The 7,068-nt window shown below is 33.3% G+C and overlaps 1 long non-coding RNA gene across 1 annotated transcript; it reads left to right on the top strand.

Annotated features, from left to right (window-relative positions):
- The first annotated feature begins 5,413 nt into the window (after positions 1-5,413).
- LOC148779599 (uncharacterized) lies at positions 5,414-6,644 on the top strand. Its single transcript, XR_016046553.1, has 2 exons — positions 5,414-5,890; positions 5,997-6,644. It is a non-coding gene; the product is annotated as an uncharacterized LOC148779599 (long non-coding RNA).
- Positions 6,645-7,068: the final 424 nt, after the last annotated feature.

Below are 7,068 nucleotides of genomic sequence, written 5' to 3'. Positions count from 1 at the left end.
GTATCGTGTCCACTTGCAATATTCAAATTAAATAGCATGATATGTATAAAGTGTTAAATTTTTTCATCTTTCATGGATAATTTGATAAATTTTACCACCGAGGAATGACCATAAAGAATATGTGGTCATGAGAGCCATCACAGTAGAATTGATTGGTTGACGGTGGAGAAAAAGTGGGACCCACCATCCAATTCATGTCAATATTTGGAGGGTTCCACCCATTGATCACCTTCAAACTAATTAATTCTCCTGCAACCAATCTCATGACCACGTATCTCTTGTGGTCATAAGGATCACAATATATTTCCCTCGAGCAAATGCTGCACATGACCACATATCTCATGTGTTCATAAGGATGTGTGGCGTATTAGTTTTTTTTTTCTTGATCATTAACTGAAGAAAAAAAGGTTATACAAGGTAGATGCCCTAAACAATCAAATTATGGCAAACCTAAAAAATTCATTAGAAGAGGTTGTTTCGATGCTTACTCTATTTTTGAAGTTTTAATTTTTATGATTAGATTTGAAAATAAATTTTCAGGCTGTTACAAAGATTTCTGATAAAAGAATAACATATTTCAACACTATTTGAAGGTGCGCACTACTTTGATTGTTTGGGGCCTCATCCTTGTAGAAACCACATCCTTAAATGAATTGGTTTAATAGTTAGGAAAAGTATACTTCTATTGATTTAGCATGTTGATGAATGACTCTGTTGGCAATGATTTTACTATGTCCAACATATAATCTCTCTCTCTCCTCATCACACAGCACCTTCATCACCTTGACAATTTCTTTCTCTCTCTCTCTCCTCATTGACACCACCTCCATCACCTAAACAATCTAAGTTATTTCAAGTAAGAGACCTTTTCTTGTCTTCCTCCCTTCCCCAAAGTGTAAGATACAAGTTAGAAACTAATCATATGTAACAGTGAAAGGCATGCACCACCCTCAGTTTTCATTGATTAAAGAAGCCAAGGAGGTACTTATTGCTCTTAGAATGCAAGAAAAAAAGGAATGATAAATTATTATGAAGACTGTCTGGTGTGCCTTACAAATCCTGATTGAGTGTTTGAAATTAAGTTTTGTTAATCACACATCATAGGTATAACACTTGTGTGTAAAATTCTTAATGAAAGAAAACAAAAAGGAAAGAAGAAATGAAACTTCTTTTAATAATTACAAGTTCCTAGACCTGCATGACATGTATGGAATTGTTGCATGTAATTACAAGTTCCTAGATCTGCATCACCTGTATGGAATTATTGCATGTGAACTCTATTATAAAATACACAAATAAAATCACCATTTGCGTATTGGAAGAGGAAATGGTATTTTCAGTTTGTAACATAATAAGAAAAAAGTTTACGAAAATTTTAGGGAAAATTATTATACCCTCCTCATAATGAACTTTGTAGACATTCTATCTTTCAAGATTTTTTGTATCACATTCTAAACGAAGTGTCTGCTCTTTCTTACTTTTAACCCACCTTCCCACAATAAAAATGTAAACTATTTAAAGACTAAACTACCATTCTCCTCTCTCTTTCTCTCTCTGTCTCTCTCTACCCACCTTCCCTCTCTTTTTTCCCACCTTTCTCCCTCTTTTTCTCTACTCATCCTCTCTCTCTCTACCCACCCTCTCTTTCTCTATGGACTTAGCTTCAAAAGTCACATAAGACGGTCCGGCACACTTTTGTGCCAGACCACCAAAAAAATTCGGTCCAGCACACTTTTGTGAAGGACCACAAAAAAAATTTGGTCCAGTCATAAGCTCCTGGAAATCCATAAGCCTCATAAGAGTGTTTGGCATAGTTTTGTGCCGGACCAAAATTTTTATTTCGATTCGGCATAAAACTGTGCCAGACCGCCTTATGGGGCTTCTAGATTTCCAAAAGCATGAGAATTTTTTCGGTCCAGCACAAAATGTGTCAAACTAGTCATAGGGGGATATCCAGAAGCCCCGTAAGGCAATCTAGCACAATTTTATGCTAGACCGAACAAATTCGGTCCCACACAAACCTGTGTCGGACCGTCTTATGGGGCATCTGGATGTCCAAGAGCTTGTGACTAGTCTGACACAATTTTATGCTGCACTGAAATTTTTTTGTAGTCCGGCACAAAAGTGTGCCGAACTGTCTTATGGGACTTCTGAAGCTAAGTCCAATGAGAGATAGAGAGAGAGGACAAGTAGAGAGAGAGAGAGCGGGTAGAGAAAGATAGCAAGTAGAGAGAAAGAGAGATGGCGGGTAGAGAGAGAATAGGCATACAGGTAGAGAGGGCAGGAAGAGAGCGAGATGACAGGTAGAGACAGAGAGATAGGGGAATGATAGTTTAGTCATTTAGATTTACTTTTACATTGGGGGTAAAAGCAAGAAAAAACAGTGATTGGATTTAGAGTTTACTATAAAAGTATTGGCGGGTAAAATGTTTAAAAAATTCATATTAAAGGATTTTCTCAAAATTTTATAGATATTGAAAAGTAGACTCATATATTGTCTATTACGCTCTTAAATACCACTTTTTCATTTATTCCCAAATAACCCTTGGTGTTAAACTATCCAATGTCCAAATCGAGTCCTTTTTTTTTTTGTCTTTTTTCTTTCGGCTAAAGATTGGTTTGGCCATTGGATGTCAGGACGGTTTTTTGTGGTTAGGAAATCCAATTTTCAAGCCAATCTTTCAATTAAAAAGGAAAAAAAAAACCAATTCGAAACCAATTTTTTAATTAAAAAAAAAAAAACAAGTGCCAAGGTTTTGACATTCAATGTCTAAGCCTGACCACTTGTCTTTTTCTAGTTAAAGACCAGTATGGACATTCAAGGTCCCAAATCTTTGTACTTGTTATTTCGTTTAAGTGAATGGCCGATTGGATATTAGATGTCCAAACCGGTCTTTGCTAAAAAAACCTTTAAGTTGAGGGGTGTTCAGACAATGAATATAAGAACCTAGCCATTTGATCTTTTTTTTTTCAATGAAAGATCAATTCGGTCATCAAATTTCTTAACTGCTGCAAAAGTTTGGTTCAAACTAATCATATTTGTTGTTGGGATTATATACAATAAGACCATTTACCTTTGATACAAGGTGGTCACAATTACTTACAACCTTCTTATGTGAATTTGATTGCTTGCGTGTGTCACAAAATTCAAGAAAATTTCTTTTGAAGTTTGAGCTTGATCAATGGAATAAATACAACTATCTAATTTCAAATCCAATGGTCAAAATTAATTGTAACCACCTTGTATCAAATGTAAATGATTTCATTCTATACTTTTCCTTTCTTGTTTGGTCATCACATGTCCAAATCAAAGGTAATTTGGAAAAAGAATTAAAAATTGGAACTAAAAGCCAAAATAAAAAATATACAAAACTATTTTTAAATACAAAAAATTGAATGAAAATTTTTCATGAATATGGTTAAAAATAATTCAGAAAATTAAACTAATTTCTCCGAGGAAACGCAGGAGACCATCGGAAACGGCTTGAAATGAAGTAGGTATAAAACCTTGAGAAGTAGGCTAAGGGGTTGCGACGTTAAACCGACCTCGTTCATTAGAAAACGCACCATGAGATGCATTTAGAGATAGAGAATGAAAAAAAAGTCTCACATTATGGAGAGAAATGCGATGCATGGTATCGCGATCAGATTGAATCTACACTTCCATTTGTTGTATTGTGAATTGGTGTCTTGGTCGGGTCAGATTTAGATAAAATTTAAATATGATAAAATATTAATCAAAATCAAGATTTTGATTATTTTTAGTCAATAATTTGACTAGTTTTAACTTTGTAATCAACTAGTTTATACCGGTTGAAATGGTAAAATAAAGTAGGCAACTTTTTAATATATTATACATTTTAAAGATTTATTTATGGGTTACAGTTTGTATAGAGCCTATGCTCTAAACGATCAAATTAGAGCCTACCTTCAAATAGTATTGAGAAATGTGGTTTCGATACTGAAAATCTTTATGATCGCCTAAAATATTTTTCAATCTTTGTTTATAATTTTAAAGCTTCAAAAATAGTGTAGATCGCTAGATCTATGAAAACTTGAAAATTTTGAAAATTGAAGGTTCAAAAATGTGTTACAAAATACACTATATCCAAAACATGAAATCCATTTTTTTCGCATGTACATACATCTTGATGTCAAGATGATCAATTTGAGGAAATTTGGGCAACAAAACAACCTCTTCTAGTGAAATTTTTAGAGGTAAACTCTAATACGATTGTTTAGAGCCTCGGCTCTATATAAACCTTTCCCTTTATTTATATAATTTTTAATATTTTTTAAAATCCAAACAAACTAATTCAACCAGTAGTCGAACTTATTTGGACTTAGAGTGAAGTAATTATCCTGTCTGCTTGCCTTCATTCCCTGTAGAGAGAAACTGGCGATGCTTGGGGACGATAGAGAAAGAGAGAGAGAGAGAGAGAGAGAGAGAGCCGCAGAGATAAAAGGAGAAAATAGAAGGGTGGGACAAGGCACCTATACCGTTTACTTGCTCTCCCCTCTAATATATAATGCATATGCATTATATGTTTAATATTAATCACTGAAACATATGTATTATTGAAAGACAATTTTAATAAAACATAATCTTACATATCATTCAATTTATCCCCACAATTGAATAATTTTATTAAATAATAATAAATTTGATATTAAATATTATTTTTATATAATATTTGTAACAACTTGAGAAGAATAGAATTTCTTTAAAACCATAAAAGAAAGAAATAATTTAGATATACCATTTGTGTTAAAATAAGACCAGAGGGAGACCAAAAAATTTGAAATGTTATTTTAAATAGAGGAATCAAGAGAAACATAGTGTAAATGAAAAGTAGTGAGACAAAGATAGAGGAGATGCAATAAAAATTCGTACTTAAAAAATAAAAATTATTCAAGTAACTAAAAAAAAAGAATTAAATCTTATATATACTTCATCGCATATTTTTAATTAAAAATATGATGTTGTAATTACAAAAGCAATGTAATATTCAAATATTCATAAAAACTTTAAAATATAAAAATTATAAACACGTATAAAAAGTAAAATTGAGATGAAAACAAATCGACACATCATTTAACATAAAAATCAAAAAGAAAAAATAATCTTTTTTTTTAATACTCATTATCAATGGGCGTTACCTAATAAAATAAAAATAACTTATAAAATAAAAATAAAAATATTACTTCCAAATAGAGAAATCAAAAGAAACATAATTCATTGAAAAATAGCAAGACAAGGCTAGATGATAAATTACATAAATAAATAAGCTCCTGATAACTTAAATAAATAATAATGAAAATAATTCAATAAAAAAGGAACAATAATAATAACAAAAATAATAATTATGTTCAATTAGAGAGAGATAAGAGTGAATGAGACCAAACTCGAAATATATTGTATATAGATCGAGAAATAGCATACATTCTATGTTTCTATTAGAAAAATATTTCCAATAAACTGGATGATACGATAGTCAAGAAAGAACAGGGTCATAGGATAAGCAAGAGAGATTTAGAAAGGGATAGATTGATGGAGAGATTGAAGGAGATAGAGATGAAAAGAGATATGGAGGGAGAGTTCGAGAGATATTTAAGGAGGGAATATTTGCATGATCATAACTGTAACACAGAGAGAAAGGTGGGATGGAGAGATTTAAGATTATGGGATAGATTTAAGGAGGGAATATTTGCACTGTAGAGAAACCTGGGAGGTAGGTAGAGACATCAAAAAATAAAGAGAAAAAAAAATAAAAGAGATTTCAGTCACACTTCACTTCTAGAAAACCATGTTTTTTGTTTTTGTGAAGGAAGCGAAGCAATGGTGTAGTCTCTCTTGACATAAAGGAACGAGCTCACACCAGAGCAAAAGGTATGCACTTAATTTTCTCTCCTCTAAAACTCTATCCCCCCCTTTTCTCCTCTAACTTTTATTCTGTCATTTGACATCTCTCTCTCTCTCTCTCTCTACGAAGCAGGATGGAAAAAGTTTATGGTTGGGCATGGTTTTCTTGTCTCACTAGCCTATCTTGATCAGGCAACTGTAATTTCTCTCTCTCTCTCTATGTGGGACTGGGACTGAATCAATTTGTTGTTAGAGTGGAGACGGATCTTCAAGCGGGAGCGAGTTACAAGTATGAGGAAGGATGAGAGATGAAATTCTTTTTCATTTCTTTTCATTTTGGGTTTTTTTTTCAGTTTTTGGGTTTTGATCCAGAAAAATAACGTATGATGGTGCGTGTAACAGCTGCCATGGATGGTGCTTATTGGTCTTATCTTTGTTCTCATAATCCAGTCATTTGCAGCAAACCTAGGAGTCTATACAGGTAGAGAGAGAGCACAAAGAGTAAGAGGAGTAAATACAGTTGCCGGGATCAAGGCCCAAGGTATGCTAAAAAATTTCTCCATCCGGCATAGTTGGCTATCAGAGTAGCTGGGTTCCTTTACTATGCCATTGCTTCCCCTCCATGAAGGCTCCTTGCACAGACCTTCACCACTTCCAAGATCTATACTAATTTTTTAGTTTTAAATTTTATTGTTGGTATCAAAATTCGAGCCATCATGAAGATTTTTGTGTTGAGGCTTTATTTTGTTTTCTGAAAGCTTGAATCTATAGAAACTTCATCCCTTTGCCAAAGATGTTATACATACATGGCGAAGAAAAGAAAACAATAATACACAAGAAACCATACAGGCATAATTGAGAGCTTGTAACTTTGATTCATTTGTTGGCCTTGAATACGAAATTAAGACTATTTGTCCCGTCCAGTGTTTGCAAAATCGGCCGCTCCGAATCGGAACTGGCCGGTTAGATCAGTACCCGCAAGGTATCGATTCTGGTTAAGGTTTTGTGGTAACCGATTGGTTCGATGTTGAACCAGAGGTTTTAATTCAAAATCGAATTCAAAACCGGCTGGTTTCCGGTCCGGTTTACCGATATCACTGGCGATATAACATTCATAACGGTATCATATTAAATAACGACACAGTTATTATTTTAAATGATTCATGTTTTGCAACCTTTTTTTTATTCGATTTTCTAGCTTTTTT

Source organism: Amborella trichopoda, chromosome 12 (assembly GCF_054954075.1).
Source record: "Amborella trichopoda isolate Santa Cruz 75 chromosome 12, AtrichopodaSantaCruz75HAP2 v2.0, whole genome shotgun sequence".
NCBI lineage: Eukaryota > Viridiplantae > Streptophyta > Magnoliopsida > Amborellales > Amborellaceae > Amborella > Amborella trichopoda.
This window is presented reverse-complemented; position numbering and strand designations above follow the sequence as displayed.